General features: G+C 45.6%; 1 pseudogene; it reads right to left on the reverse strand.

The window, feature by feature from the left end:
• Positions 1-7,628: 7,628 nt before the first annotated feature.
• Positions 7,629-14,216, reverse strand: LOC112912076 (T-cell surface glycoprotein CD1a-like; annotated as a pseudogene).
• Positions 14,217-16,993: the final 2,777 nt, after the last annotated feature.

Raw genomic sequence — 16,993 nt, forward strand, 5'->3', positions numbered from 1 at the left:
ACAAGAGGAAATAGAAAAACTGAACAGACCCCATAATCAGCAAAGAAATTGAATCAGTAATCAGAAATCTCCCAACAAACAAATGTCCAGGGCCAGACGGCTTCCCAGGAGAATTCTACTATCAAAAGAGAGTTAATACCTATTCTTCTCAAAATGTTTCAAAAAAAGAGAAATGGAAGGAAAACTTCCACACTCATTCTATGAGGCCAGCATTACCTTGGTTTCAAAACCAAACACCTCACTAAAAAGGAGAATTACAGGCCAACCTCTCCGATGACCATGCATGCAAAATTTTCAACAAGATACTAGTAAATTGGATCCTAGAGTGCATTAAAAGAATTATTCACCAGGATCAAGTGGCATTTATTCCTGGGCTGCAGAGATGGTTCAAAATCTGCAAATCAATCAACATGATATGCCACATCAATAAAAGAAAGGGTAAGAACCATATGATCCCCTCAATAGATGCAGAAATACCATTTGACAAAATACAGCATCATTTCTTGCAAAAACAAAACAAAACAAAACAAAACAAATCCAAAACCCTCAATAATGTAGGGATATATGGAACATACCACAACATCACAAAAGCCATATTCAAAAGACCCACAGCTAATATAATTCTCAATGAGGAACAACTGAAAGCTTTTCCTCTATGGTCAGAAACAAGACAGGGACATCCACTCTCACCTGTACTATTTAATATAATACTGAAAGTCTTAAGCTCAGTATTCAGGCAACAAAACAAAATAAAAGGAATACAAATGGGCAAGAAGTCAAACTTTCACTATTTGTGGAGAACATGCTCAATGTAGAAAGACTGAAAGACTCCACCAAAATATTGCTAGAACTAATATATTAATTCAGCAAAGTCACAGGATATAAAATCAATGTACAGAAATCTGTTGCATTTCTACACACCAACAATGAAGCAGTAGAAAAAGAAATTAGGTAATTGATTCCATTACTTCCATTAAAACTATACCAAAAACCGTAAGATATCTAGGAATAGAACTAGCCAAAGAAGTAAAATATCTGTACACTGAAACCATAGAACACTTATGAAAGAAATTGAAGATTACACAAATAAATGGGGGGAAAAATTCCATAGTCACAGATTGGATAAACAAATATTATTAAAGTGCCCATACTACCCAAATCGATCTACACACTTAATGCAACCATCAGCATTTTTCACAGACCTGAGAGAGTCCTAAAATTTGTATGAAAATCATAACCTGAATAGCCAACACAACCCTGAAAAAGAAAAACTAAAGCTGATCATGATTCTGGACTTCAAACTATATTACAATGGTGTGATCATCAAGACAGTGTGGTGCTAGCAGAAAAACAGACACGTAAATCAATGGAACAGAATGAAAACTCAAAAATGGACACAGAACTCTATGATCAACTAATCTTTGACTAAGCAGGAAAGAATATCCATTGGGAAAAAGACAGTCTATTCCCAAATGGTGTTGGGAAAACTGGCAGCAACATACAGAAGAATGAAAGTGGACCACTGTCTTACACTGTGCACAAAAATAAATTCAAAATGGATAAAAAACCTAAATGCAAGATAGGAAACCATCAAAATTCTAGAGGAGAACACAGGCACCAACCACGTAGACCTCAGCCTGTAGCAACTTCTTGCTATCTACCTTGCCAGATGTAAGAGAAACAAAGGAACAAAGGAACTATTGTAACTTCATCAAGATAAAAAGCTTCTGGGCAGCCAGGGTGGCTCAGGGGTTTAGCCCAGGTTTAGCCTTCAGCCCAGGGCCTGGAGACCCGGGATCAAGTCCCACGTCGGGCTCCCTGCATGGAGCCTGCTTCTCTCTCTGCCTGTGTCCCTGCCTCTCTCTCTCTCTCTCTGTGTGTGTGTGTGTGTCTCTCATGAATAAATAAATAAAATATTAATTTAAAAAAAAGATGAAAATCTTCTGTAAAGTGAAGGAAACAAACAAAACTAAAAGGCAACCTACAGAAGGAAGAAGATATTTGCAAATGACATCTGATAAAAAGTTAGTATCCAAAATCTATAAAGAACTTAATCAAACTCCACACCAAAAAAAAGTATTAGTTGACCATGGAGTTGAGGGCCCATTTCTGGGTTCTCTATCCTGTTCCATTGATCTATGTGTCTGTTTTTGTGCCAGTACCACACTGTCTTGATAACCACAGCTTTGTAGTACAACTTGAAATCTGGCATTGTGATGCCCCTGACTCTGGTTTTCTTTTTCAATATTCCCCTGGGTAGTCGAGGTCTTTTCTGATTCCATACAAATCTTAAGATGATTTGTTCCAACTCTCTAAAGAAAGTCCATAGTATTTTGATAGGGATTCCACTGAACGTGTACATTGCCCTGGGTGGCATAGACATCTTCACAATATTAATTCTTCCAATCCATGAGCATGGAATAGTTTTCCTTCTCTTTGTGTCTTCTTCAATTTCTTTCAGAAATGTTCTGTAGTTTTTAGGGTATAGATCCTTTATCTCGTTGTTTAGGTTTATTCCTAGGTATCTTATGCTTTTGGGTGCAATTGTAAATGGGATTGACTCCTTAATTTCTCTTTCTTCAGTCTCATTGTTAGTGTATAGAAATGCCACTGACTTCTGGGCATTGATTTTGTATCCTGCCACACTGCCAAATTGCTGTATGAGTTCTAGCAATCTTGGGGTAGAGTCTTTGGGTTTTCTATGTACAGTATCATTCACTCATATGGGGAATATAAAAAATAGTGGAAGGGATCATAAGAGAAAGGAGAGAAAATGAGTGGGAAAAATCAGAGAAGGAGACAAAACATGAGAGACTCCTAACTCTGGGAAAATAACAAGGAGTGGTGGAAGGGGAGGGGGTGGGGGGATTGGGTGACTGGATGATGGGAACTGAGAGAGGCACTTGACAGGATGAGCACTGAGTATTATACTATATGTTGGCAAATCGAACTCCAATAAAAGAATATACAAAAAAAAATCTTTCATAGAAAAAAGAAAAAACACCAAAAAAACCCCAAATAATCCAGTTAAGAAATGGGCACAAGACATGAATAGACACTTTTCCAAAAAAGACATGTGAAAATATGCTCAACATCACTCATCATCAGGGAAATACACATCAAAACCATGATGAAAGACCACCCCACAAATGTCAGAATGGTTAAAATTAACAACACAGGAAACAGATGTTGGTGAGGCTGCAGAGAAAGGGGAACATTCTTACAGTTGGTAGGAATGCAAGCTGGTGCAGCCACTCCAGGAAACAGGATGGAGGTTCCTCAAAAAGTTAAAAATAAAGCTACCCTATGAGCCAGCAATTGCACTACTAGGTATTTACTCAAAGGATACAAAAACACAGATTGAAAGGGGCACATGCACCCCCAATGTTTATAGCAACATTATCAACAATAGCCAAACTATGTAAAGCACCCGGATATCCAATGACGGATGAATGGGTAAAGAAGATGTGGCATATATAAACAATGGAATATTATTCAGCCATTAAAAAGGATGAAATGCTGCCATTTGCAATGACATGGGTAGAACTTGAGGGTATTATGCTAAGTGACATAGGGCAGTGAGAAAAAGACAAATACTATTTCACTTGTGTGTAGAATTTAAGAAACAAAACAGATGAACATTTGGGAAGGGGGAAAAAAGAGAGAGGGAGGCACCGTAAGAGACTCTTAACAATAGAGAATAAATTGAAGGATGATGAAGAAGGTGGAAAGGGGATGGGTGTTAAGGAGACCACCTGTGATGAGCACTGGCTGTTATTTATAAGTGATGAATCACTGAGGTCTAATCCTGGAACCAGTATTACACTATATTTTAACTAACTAGAATTTAGCTAAAAATTTGAAAAAAAAATCCTAATAAATAAGTAAATTGTCAGGCATACTATTTATCTCCTTTCCACTCCGTCTTGCTGTGATTTGGTTGTGTTCATTCATTTGGAACATATTCCTCTGTCTCCTCACTTTGTCTAACTCTGTTTCTGTGTGTCAGGAAAGTTAACTACGTCTTCATCCCTTGACCGTACTGACCTTATGAAGAAGAGGTCCTATGGTGACCTTCAGTGCAGTGTCCCCTGCTCATCAGAACATGGCCTGTTGGAGTGTCTCATATGTGGCCTGCATGTGCCCTCCTGTGGTGACTGAGCTGCTTGGCCCTCAGTCCCCTCATCTGCAATGACTCTCACTGCCTGTTGTGGGCAGGCTTTGTTCCCTGTGGCATCAGTGGGCCAGTCTGGGCTTCAGTTGTGTCAGACCAAGCATTTGCCAGAGATGAAGCAGCACCAATGTAGGGCACATTCCCTGTGTTACCCCCTGAGAAGCTTTCCTTGGTGGGAGGGCCCTGCAGTCAGACCAGCTTTCAGCCACCAGCCCACATCTGGGGCCACAGTAAGAATGTTCTGTGAGGTTATCTTCCCCACACCCAGGGCAGGACTCCCTTTGGAGTGGTGTGGCCCCTGTCAGAGCTGCTCGCACACCCAGCCTTGTGGCACCTCTTTGGGTGGGCTCCCAACAAGAGCGTGATGGAGGGCAGATGCGCGGAGGAGCATGGGGCTGGGAGCCCCGGTGTTAGCAGGGTTCACACAGGCACGCTCTCAGAGGGGACTGCAGCCGATGGGATGCAGGCAGCTTGTCCTCTCGTGTCTGTGAAAACCCGAGTGTAAATTTCTGCCAGTCACTGATCAGCAGCAGAACAGGCACCTCAACTCCTGACCAGTGGCTTGTTAGAAATCCATGTAGACACCTAGGACAAGGATTGACCCCGATGTCAGGTGAGCATGCGAGACGGGGTCAGGGTGTCACAAGACAAGGACACATTAAGACAAAAGCACACAAGCAAAGAAAGGAATAGATGAATATTTTGAAAAATTGAGAGAAAGGAGGAGGGCAGTGAGAAGAATGTTGCAAGGAAGAGAGACATTAGCCCAGCATCCGCGGAAGCCACACCCACATCCATCAGAGGGGAGCTTCCAGTCACTAAGGATAGAAATCCACCTTATTGGGCTGAAACCACACAGGGAAGGTATTGCCTGATGGAACTGGAGAGCCCAGGGTCATGGGGGCTCCAGGACCTTCTGTGAGTCTGTGTGTCTGCCTTTGCTTTTCTGGTGCTTTGGTTTTGCTGTTACTTCTGTTTCAGTTTCAGTGAAGGATGATGACAAATGAAAATTTTAATTGTGGACAGCATGCAGCTTTCCAGCCGCCCAGGGAGGAAGGTGGGGGCCATCACAGGCCATGGGGGCCCTCGCCGGCTCTAACAGGTGCAGCAGAGCCTGTGACACCACATGAATGAAGGTCCTCCTGAGAAAGTCTTCCAACGACTTCTCAGAGAGGCTGGCCTGAAGATCCCAGGAGCCTGGTGCACATGGAGCATCCAGGGAGCCACGTCTGAATGCTCACGTCCATACCTGCCCTGCCTCCCATGAGGCATGCAGCATTTCAGAAGGAAATGGTTAAGAAACTTGATTTGAAGCAAATCATGAAAATTAATCTTTTTTGTAGCATTCTTCACAAGTTTGACTACTTTGTCATTTTCTCTTAAAAACATAAAATGAAGTAACCACTTGAGGTTTTGATGTATGTATACATGGTGACATGATGGCCACGACCAAGCCAATTAACATGGCCAACATTTCATATCAGGAACTTCTCCTTCTCTTTCTTTTCTTTTTCTTTCTTCCGGTAAGAACACTCAGGGTCTAACCTCTGGGCAAATGTCATGTGTATAATTTCTCTGCCTTCTTGCAGGCAGGCTTCATCCTCGGGCTTGCTTCTCTGGTGCTGAGAAATGGATTGTACTTGTTTCAGGCTTCAAACCCTGACTTGTCATCCAGGACAAGAGAGAGCATCTCTTTCCCCTCCATTGACCACAGCAATCAGGCTCCAGGTGACCTGTGCCACTTGGACCAGTGCCTGACCTGGAACCATCACTCTGTGTGGTATAAATGGCATCTGTCTGGTGATTGGTCTGACCTCGAGGTTACCTGTCCATCCTTCAGCCTGTCTCATTGTCAAGGATGCTTTCTCCTGATGGCCCCCGGGTGATCAGAGCCCAGGGATACCCATGAGGGTGGAGCCAACCAACCAAAATCCACATGGTGACGTTACAAGGGTGACAAGATGGACTTGAAGTTAGAGAAATGGTCAAGTAGTCTGATCCAGGCAGAAAGATTGGAAGATTGCAGAAGTTCTCATAATTTTCTCTCCCAATTCCCATATTTTCATCTTTGCCACCCCTGCTATCTCAACATTATTTTCCAGAAATGTCCACATGTACAGAGCTGGGAGCAAGCATGTAGTCCCTCTGGACATTCTCCAGCCTTGGGCCCTACTCTCAGCCCTAAAAAAAAAAAAAAAAAAAAAAGGTAGAACTAAGTCTAATTAGTTCCTTTATTTCCCTTTCCCTGAGTTCAATCCAAATAAGTTGCTACATTAACTGGATAGAAACAATAATGGAAACCATTATCAGATCAGAGAAACAAACTTTTCAAGCTCCTAAAACAGTGATGGCCTTTCCTCCCCACTACTTGACACTCAGATTGGCCCTGCTGCATGATCAGAGCTTGAGAATGGTTTGTTGAGTTAATTAATGAAACGAACTTCTAGCCAGGGATGTCTCCACTCACACGGTGATGGGAGTCATCAGTCGCCAAGGGGTCATTTCATTATTTATGGATTCTGTGCTGATCGGCCTACCTGTGGACATTGATTTGTAACCACCAGATACATGTTCTTACTGCTATTCATGGGCACTTGGTGTGTCTGACATGTGTCACCCACCATACCTACTCCCAGGTGAGGCTGACCCAGGTGCTACTCTATGTACCTGTGATAATTCCCACGTGGTAAATACATGTCTTATTCACAGTTCCTTTGGTGCCACACTTTCTGAATTTATGTGCTCTTCCTAGGTGATACCACTGTTTAGAACAACCCCAAAGCCTAGAGCTGCAGGGCTGACTGGAGTTCCTAAGCATATGATAGTAGCATGCACCTCATGACAAAATGCCTGTGTAGATAAGACTCGTTCAGGCTTTTTCAGGCCCCTGATGCAGAGCTGTGGGCCCTGAGTTCAGTGGCAATGAGATAACAATGCAGCAAATTCAGGAAAAAGGACAGGACAGTCATGACGTCTATGTGGAGACACTCCAGGAAGTGTTAGAGTAACATTAAGACGCTACAATGACTCCACAAGAAAGGGGGAAAGGGACCTATGTTCATGGATTCATGAGATGAACCCCCCAGCTGATTTTGCTAAAATGCAAATTCTGATTCAGCGGGCATCAGCTGAGGGCAAGACCTTATATTTCTAACAAGCCCCAGGGTGACATCTCTGCTGCTGTCCCTGAGACCCACAACCAGCAAGGGCCACCATCTGGCCTTTCTCTTTTAATTCAGAATACTCAAGGAACAAGCCCAGTCCAGTAGATTTGCATAGTTAAATAATAGAAATCTTCACAGGAAATCCGATTTCTTCTAGGGGCCTGGAGGTGTCAACAGGAACAGGGAAAGTGTGAAAATCATCGGCCAAGTGAGACTTCTACAAGAAGAGCACCAAACATCTCAACTACTACAAATATGCCAGGAAGCAAAAGAAAAGAAAAACCTATGAATTTGTCATGAATTCAACACATATTTTTATTGAGCACATATTCCATGCAGGTGAGACTCCTTGCTAAGAATATAAATATTTAAAAGACATGGACTTTGCTTTCAAGAATCCTTAGAAGAGAAAGGGGACCAAGTGAGGGTAAAAAAGGCTGGGGGTCAGGAATAGATAAACTGGTGGAAGTTCTCACCAGGCAGAGACTGCTTTCACATCTGAATCAGGAGGGCTCACTGGAAGAAGTGACATTTCATGCCAGTACACCTGGAGGTGGCTGGGACCTCATTTTGTACTGAGTTAAATTTTGATATTTAAGTTCCAGAACCAAGTCAGAACACAAATCGCACTAAATTACATTTAGCTTACATGGATAATATATCATTAAGCAGCACTGAAAGACAAAGTTGTGCACAGGGAGTGGCCAGGACATCAGTGCTGAGCTGGGTTTAGGTCCTGGGGCCTGGGCGGCTGGAATCCTGCTCCAAAGGGAAGTCCGAGCACTGAGGTCTCCAGTGGGCTTTCCTGGAGGAACAAGGAGGAAGCCCTCTACAGCAGGTGGAGGGGGGAGCTGCAGGGGGAACGGCACGGGCAGCAGGATGGCTGAGGACACATGGAAAGGTGGGGAGACACATGGGAAAGAGCAGGAAGGGGGCTCCAGAATCTCACCAGCGCTTCCAGAGCCACCACGCCAGGCCTGCCAGGAGCACCAGGGGCACGATCACCACCAGGAAGACCAAGCCCATGGAGTGGGGCTGCTCTGTGGGGTTGGGCACAGAAGGTGTCATTTCCTGTCCACCCCGGGTTGAACTGTACTCCTTGGTCCTCTAAAACCTCCCCATCCTCCCACATCTGCAGGACCCTCACCCTCAGTTCTTCCATTTCTTGAATTATTAATTTTAAGTCCTTTTTGGTCTGCAGTCCTTAGATTCCCAAATATTTCATCAGGCTCCCCAACTCTGCTGAAAGACCACCTGCCCCCTTTTCCCACTGGGCCCCAGCCCTTCCTCACCCCAGGAGAGGACCATGTCCTGGCCCCCTAGACTGCTGTGTCTCACCTGGCAGGACAGGCCAGCTGCCTCCTTGGCTTTCACATCCAAGGACACCTGAAGGTACCACATCCCATCAGCATGAGGCAGGATGTTGCCTCGCTGGGTGCCCCACTGCTCCTGCTTGCCCTGCATCCACGTCACCCACACAGGCTTGGGGTAGAAGCCAGAGACATGGCATGTCAGCCACAGATGGCCAGACCGGGGCCGGGGGCCAGCGGACAGCCAGGCCTTGGGCCGCACTGTGGAGACAGGACAGGGATTCACAAACTGAGGGGAGGTCCTCACATCACCTTAGACAGACACACCTTTCCACCTCTTGAAGCCTATCACTATCATCCCCCTCCCTCTTGACTCTCTTATCCTGAATTTGAGGGCACAGTGCAGATTTCTGAGCACAGGATGCAGAAAGCTTGGAGAGAGGAAGCAGGACTGATCTTGTCGATGGAGATCCGCCATCCCTACATGGAGAAGACTGAACAGCAACAGGGGGCAGGAGTCATTGAGGAACTTGTGTACTATTTCATGGGAAACATGGTCCTGGTTGAATAGGCTGCAGACCTTCTGAGCCCTACTTCCTCCCTCTGGAGATGGCCTCCATGAGGTGTTCTGGAAGCTCAGGAGATCAGATCCCTGATAAGCCAACTGCAGGAAGCCTGCTGATGCTTCTCCAAAGTGGGAATCACAGCCTAATACCAGCTGAACCTGAAAGGGATCTGGGGAAGAGATATGTGAGTGATAGGACATCGGGAGTGAAGGAGATGACATGAGACGAGTGGAAGCCATGGATGGTGGAAGCAGAGGGAGAAGTTTGGGGGATTGGAAAGAATGGAGCACAGTTTGGCTTGAGGGGAGCCTCAGACAAAAGGGAAGTGGTGGTCGCTGGAGGAGGAGGGAGATGTGAATGATTGAGGAAGGAGCAAATCTTGGAGAAGAGCCACGAAGCTTGTGGGCAAAGAATAGGGAAGGGCTCATGGGGAAAGCTGGGGAAAAACAATCTAGGGTAAAGGGAGTGCAGTGGGCGGGAAGGGTGGGTAGAGGGAACATGTAGACAAACATTGCTGATAGGACTCAATGGGGAGGAAAGTACAGTTCAAGAAGTCAGTCACAGAGCGAGGGAGCAGAGATGCCTGGTTGGAGGCCAGGGAAAGGGGTGGTCACAGGAGACACTAGTGGGACAGGAGAGCCCAGCCTGTGGCCAATGAGAGGAGCGGGACGGAGCAGAAGATGTGAAGTTTTTCAACAATCGGGGTCTGGCTCCACGCTCTGCTCAGATGAGTGTGAACCTTTATTGGCAGAGAGAAATGAGGTTCAGAGTCCAGTGGAGCTCACTTCCTAGAGGAAGAAGCAACTCAAGGAGACACACACGCACCTGCCACCTGCCACCCAAGCCCGAGGGAACAGAACTCACATTCAAGTTGCCATCGACTAACATGGTTGTGATGTGTTGAAATAGTTCTAATGGTGTATGTGTAGAATAAGTTCTCACTATCATCAGCTCCTCGTTGCTGAAGTTGCCGTTGGACCAAGGCTGCAGGAAAATGATAGCACCAGTCTTGGGGTCCCCGCCGTGAGTCTGCAGCTCATCCAGCCAAGCTGAGCCTTGAATTTTGTGTCCAGGAACGGCTGTAAAAGGATGTGGTCAGGATGATCCGGAGGAGATTGACTCCTGGAAGACTGTGGGAAAAGGACAGACTGAGGAAGAGGAGGACATTGGGAAGGAGAGGGAATGGAGACTAAGATTCCAGGGACGGGACCCAAAATCTGGAGGACAGAGAAGCCATAGGCGTCTCAGGAGCACGCGCTGCCCCAGAGCCTGAGCCTTGTGCCCATCCTTCAGGAGAGCACAGGGCCCTGGGGCCGGGGATGCTCAGGGAGGAAGCAGGCTGACTCTCTCATCCTCAGGTATGTGTGGAAACACATGCCACAAGCACACACACGCACACACAGACATGCACACCCATATGCATATACAAACACAGATATACAAACATGCATACTCCCAGTTCCTCACATGCACAAACACACAGATGCACAAAAGCACTTAAAAACATACACATACACACATACACACTCATATACACAACTGAAGCCACTGGGCCAGAATGGAGCTCTCACCATCTTCGCTGTCACCCCCAGGAGGAGAACTGCCAACCCCACAAGTTGCAGGAACAGCATTCTGTTTGCAGATGTTCTTTCTCTTGCAAAGTCGCTCTTTGATGTCTGTCCTCACACACAGACCCCCTCCCAGCCCCTCTCCTCTGACTTCCTCTCCACACACAACCCTTCCCTGAGTCTCTACCACAATGCAAATGTGCTCCTCCCTAGGCCCTGGACACCTACTCAGTCTCACTTCCCCTCCTGCTCTGCCTCCCCTCTGGCCTCCAGCTTCTCCCTTCCAGCTTCTTCCAGTGTCCATCCCGCCCCCGCCCCCTGATTCAGATGCTACAGACCAAGTCCTGTGTGGCCTGGAAAAGTGGCCCCACCTCTCAGGCCCTTTCTTCTCACCCAGACAGCAACCCAGGAAAACACCCAGCATCAAGCACCGGCCCTGCACATACTGTCTCTCTGTCCCTCCTGCCCTGTGACACCCTCCAGTTATTTCCTTCCCCGTCCCACCCCCACCCCAGCTCCTTCACATCTCTGACTTCTTGTGGTAAAAAACAAAATCAACCACGTAAATTTCAAGATCTATTGGTTTTATTAAGTGATTCAAATACCCACCAATTGCTTCGATGTGGATGGACCTGGAAGGTATGATGCTGAGTGAAATAAGTCAATTGGAGAAGGACAAACATTATATGGTCTCGTTCACCTGGGGAATATAAGAAATAGTGAAAGGGAATAAAGGGGAAAGGAGTAAAAATGAGTGGGAAATATCAGAAAGGGAGATAGAACATGAGAGACTCCTAACTCTGGGAAACGAACTAGGGGTGGTAGAAGGGGAGGTGGGCGGGGGGTGGGGGTGACTGGGTGATGGGCACTGAGGGGGGCACTTGATGGGATGAGCACTGGGTGTCATTCTATATGTTGGCAAATTGAACACCAATAAAAAATAATTTTACAAAAAGAAAAAAGAAAAAAAAAGCACAAATATAGGGCAGCCTCCCACCTGGCAGGTGCAGGGGAGCTCTGAGCAGTGGTACAAGAGGTTTTCATAGGAAGTTGACGAAAGAAGAGAAAAGAATGTTTCATGGAAAGTCACTTTCCTTTAACTGGCAGAGCAGGAGGTCTTATCATACAGATGACCTCCCCTCCTCGGCGGGGTGAAGAGCACCCATGCGACAGAGAACCTCCTTGGTGCAAGCTAGAGAATTCCTGACTGATGGTGAAGAATTACATCTCTGGATCGGTGGCCATCACAGAGACCACAGGACATTGAGTCATCTGAAGAGTTCCCCCTCCATCTGACTCGCATTAATATATATTCACTCACCACCAGCCACTTAGCACCTGCCTGGCCCCAAGCACTGTGCTGCCCTCATGAAGGTACGGTGTGCACAGGGCAGGCACTGTATTCAAGGAGTTTTTAGTCTACTTGGGAAGAAGAACCAAGAACTCTCCATTTTGGTGTGTTAAGTTAGTTTTTTTTCTTGTTTGGTTGGTTTTTGTTTTTTTAATTCTACTATAGTTAACATACTGTATTGTATTAGTATCAGGTGTACAATACAGTGATTCAGCAGTTCTAGACATTACTCAGTGCTCATCAACCTAAGTGCACTTCTAATCCCCTTCACTTGTTTCCCCCATCTCCCCACTTACCTCCTTCTGGGAACCAGCAATGTGTTCACTATGGGTAAGAGTCTGTTTTTTCCTGGTTCATTTTGTTGGCTTCTTGCATTCCACATATGAGTGAAATCATACGGTATTTGTCTTTCTCTATTTCCCTTCCCATGATATTCTATAGCTCCGTCCACATTGTTGCAAATGGCAAGGTTGTAGTCATATTTATGGCTGAATAATATTCTATTGTGTGTACATACCACATCTTTTTTTTTTGGTATTCATCTATTGTTGGACACTTGACTGCTAAAGTAAACATCAGGGTGAATGTTTCTTTTCATTTTAGTGTTTTCATATTCTTTGGGTAAATATCTAATAATACAAAAAATATATCCATCAGCAAAATTGTGGGATCGTATGGCAATTCTGGGTTTTTTTGGGGGGGGTGTTTTTTTGGTTTTTTGGTTTTTTTGAGGAATCCCCATAGTGTTTTCCATAGTGGCTGCACCAGTTTGCATTCCCACCAACAGTGTAAGAGTGTTCTTTTTTCTCAACATCATATCCAAAACTTGTTTCTTGTGTGTTTTTTTAAAATTTTAAACCAGTGTGGCAGGTGTGAGGTGATATCTCATTGTGGTTTTGATTTGCATTTCCTTGATGATGAGTGATGTTGAGCGTCTTTTCATCTGTGTGTTGGACACCTGCATGTCTTCTTTGGAGAAATGTCTATTCATGTCTTCTGTCCATTTTTTAAATTAGAATATTTGGTCTCTTAGGTGTTGTGTTGTAGCAGTTCTTTCTGCTACCCAGTCTGGCACGAACTATGAACCTAAGGACCTGACTTCTGTTTCTCCACAAAATGTCATGTCCCTCTGCGAGGCAGAGAATGGGAATGCAGGGACCATTAGGGTGCCTGTCCCCTTTCCAAATTCCGATCTGTCTCAGATAGAAACAAATCTTGGCTCCTTTAGCCAAGATCCTTCCCACTTCACTAAGGAATTCAAACACCTCACAACAATTTTTATCTCATCTGGCAGGACATTCATATCATCCTTACATGTGTTGCCCTCATGAGGGAAAAACCATATCTGGTCTTTGATTCAGAGCTGGGCTGATGGGGTCCACACTCATTCCCACAACTGCCCTGGTGGGGGCATAGGGGACCCAAATGCTGAACTTAGATGGCATTATCAGAAAGATGACTCTTGTAAAATTATTCAAGATTACATGAAATCTTGCCTGGTTGAGAGTATGCAAAAAGCAGTCACAAAATCTGTAAATTATGTAAAGAAATAACCCAAGGCCAAAGTGAAAATTCCATGTTATTTCATTTTTGCTTAGCAAAGGCCATGAGGAAATACAGAAACCTAGATCCTGAGGTCCAAGATGTAATGGCAATATGAGCAATGCGTTTTATTAGCTAAGCCTCCCATGATGAAAGGCAAACCTTCAGAAACTGGATCAAAGACTTCAGACCCATGTCCCTGTACTTCTGGATATGGCCTTCAAGGTCTTCAATAACTGAAAAGTAGACTCAAGGGCTGAAAGGGAACAGAGACAAGGGCCAGGACCAAAGTATGGCTGCAGCTATCGCCATCTCCCTGCCTTTCTATGAGTCCACCCAGAGGCAAAAGCCATTAAAGGTCCAAGCCACTAAGTCTCCCCATGTCCCAGGAGGACGTCTAAGGCTGCATTGTTTTTTTGCCAATCAGGGCATCTGACCCAGTAGTGTCTACTGCCCCCTCCATCAGGGCCTTGTCTGCTGTGCAAATAACCAGGGCGCTGGAAATGAAAATGCCCCTTCTTCCCATGTGCAGGAAGGCCATCCCAGGCCCAAAAGATCTAAGTCCAGGCCATCACAAGTTATCAATGCGCTCACACCAAGGCTACTCTGGACAACCCCATAGTTCTATATCTTGATTATGAGGAGCCCAAAGGAGCAGAGGAGAATGATCTCCTCTCCTTTGACTGACAGGGCCCAATACTGTGCAGGCTCCCATATTCTCCATCACTACAGCGGAGCCTCGGCTAATGCTGGGTGTAGCGTGAGACAAAATTGAATTTCTACTATATTCGGGAGCCACTTAGTCTGCTCATATAAAATACACAGGCGTCACCCTCCCATCCTTGGACCTCGTCACCCTCATAGACGAGCATCCAAGGAAGGGACCTTTCATTCCCCTTTCATTTGATCTTAGCTTAACCGTACTTTTACCCACTGCTTTCTTGTTTACCTGATTGCCCAACTCCATTACGTGGAAAGGACATAATGACAAAGGTACAAACTAACCTTTGCATTTCTGAGATTGACCTCCTTCTGCTGGCATTTTTGTCCTCTGAGCCCTCCGGCAAGTAGAGCTGCAAGCCAGATGGAGATCTCTGCTTGTCCCAAAGGAGACTCAGGTGATGCACACCCAGAGGTCTAGAGGCCCATGCATCAGGCCCATTGCCAATTTGCACTCTCTTGCATTCAATCATTCTAAAATGTTAAAATTTTCCTAAAATATTTTCCTCCCAACACCCTCATGATTTCTCCTTCCCAATTCCAAGACCTCAATCTTGACATTTTCATTCAGGGTGACCTCTCCAAGTTTACCTGGTGAGAAATTATAACGTACCTGGACCTACACCCTCTTGATATCCTGCTTTCACAATACAATCATCTCTCCTTTGGGGTTATCCTTGTCCTCATCCTAATCTTTTGGCTTCCTCCCTCCAGGATCATGCAACATAAGGATGGTTGTCCTGGGAAGAAACCTGGTTATGGCTCTCCTGGCTTCTCCCCTTTTTAGGGCCCCTGGACTCAATACTCATAGTCCTAATTATTGGTCCCCCTCCATTTCATCTCTTTGTTAAATTTACCTCTTCTAAATGGGTAGGAAATATCAGAAAGGGTGACAGAGCATGAAGACTCCTAACTCTGGGAAACGAACTAGGGGGGTGGTGGAAGGGGAGGAGGGCGGGGGATGGGGGTGAATGAGTGACGGGCACCGAGGGGGGCACTTGATGGGATGAGCACTGGGTGTTATTCTGTATGTTGGCAAATTGAACGCCAATAAAAATAAATTTATTATTAAAATAAATAAATAAAAATAAATCTACCTCTTCTAAAATCCAACAGTTCCATATACAAATGATGGTTCAACAGGGTTTCCAGCCCATACCATGAGAGGATCTCCTCCCCCTAATCCCATGGACCAGCCACTAGGAAATGTCACTCAAATCATGTATAAACACATTAATATAACACCATGATCCAGTCTATGATTATAGAGAAGCCCCATTGGACTGAGAAGTTCTGTAGGGACCTCTCTATATCCCCCATTTAGCAAGAAGAAGCAACTGAAGGTGAGACATCCACTCAAATGCCAAAGATTTGTCATTGTTAATGTGTTGGGAGGAAGTGGAGGCTACTTGTAGGAAACCAACTTGATCGTAGAAATGAAACCTGTGTAAGATAGAAGGGTCCACAGTGACCCCACATTGGGCAACACCCCCCCAAAAATACACTTAGGCCATAGCTGACCAACAGATTACTTACTCCTGGACACAGTTACCAAGAAAGGAAACTCCTTATGCTTCTATACCTGCTCACTTTTCCCCTTCACCACAACCCCCACCACTGCCTCCTGGCAGACGGTCTCTCCCTCCCATCCTGTCTGCTACTCCTTGGCTGTGTAATCAATAAACTTGTCTCCTTTGCTCTGCTTTGGGTAAATTCTTTCACCACATGAGCCACCATCCTCCACCTTGTCAGGTCACCACATCGTATGCAAAGCCTTGCTTACTTAGGACAGATGCCAGATGCTTTACACCAGAAAGAATAATTCTGCTGAAATGGTTAACAAATGACTGAAGCCAAGCATGAGTACTAGGAGCCATGGGAAGTCACAGACCCAAGAAATTCTCTGTATATCTAGGTTTTTCCCCTGACCTCACTGGGGTCCCTGACAGACTGGAATCCAGGATACAGACCAGAGAACGGCTTTCTCCGGGTACAAGCCTGAAGCTACAGGGGACCTGCTGCCTGAGAAGGACAGGAAGACCACTATCTCCCAACAGAAAGAAGCCTTAACCAGGTGTGGGAAGGACAGGGAGCCTCATTGCTTCAGGGCACAGGTGAAGCCACACTGCAGCTCAGGGCAGGGGCAGGGGTGAGAGGGGTGGGACAGTGAGGGAGGGACAGTAACCTGTCCCAGAGCTGTCCCACCCTGTCCCGGAGGAGAGGCTCCATCTGCTGAGGGAAAGGCAGGAACCCTTAGGAGGCCCAATCCCACAACTGAACAGTAAAGCACATGGTTGAGGATGAGACTGGACCTGAACAGAGCTAGTGCCCCACTCTCTGTCCCAAGCAGGGTACCCAGCAGGGTATCAAGAGCAGCTCTGCTGGTGGAGGGGCAAGAGTCTGAAGACAGGTCTCCATGAGGTTCTTCCCGTTAGAAGAAGAACATCACAGGCCCAAAATGGTGTTTCTTAGACCCAGTTCCTACACTGGGGCTTCACACTGGGGCCTCATACCCCATCTAATTATAGTTTCAACCTCCCCCAGAAATTTGCCCTTAACCCATCATGCAAGAAATTATTCTTTCCATCAGCACCAGTC

This window comes from Vulpes vulpes, chromosome 5 (genome assembly GCF_048418805.1).
Source record: "Vulpes vulpes isolate BD-2025 chromosome 5, VulVul3, whole genome shotgun sequence".
In the NCBI taxonomy this organism is placed as follows: domain Eukaryota; kingdom Metazoa; phylum Chordata; class Mammalia; order Carnivora; family Canidae; genus Vulpes; species Vulpes vulpes.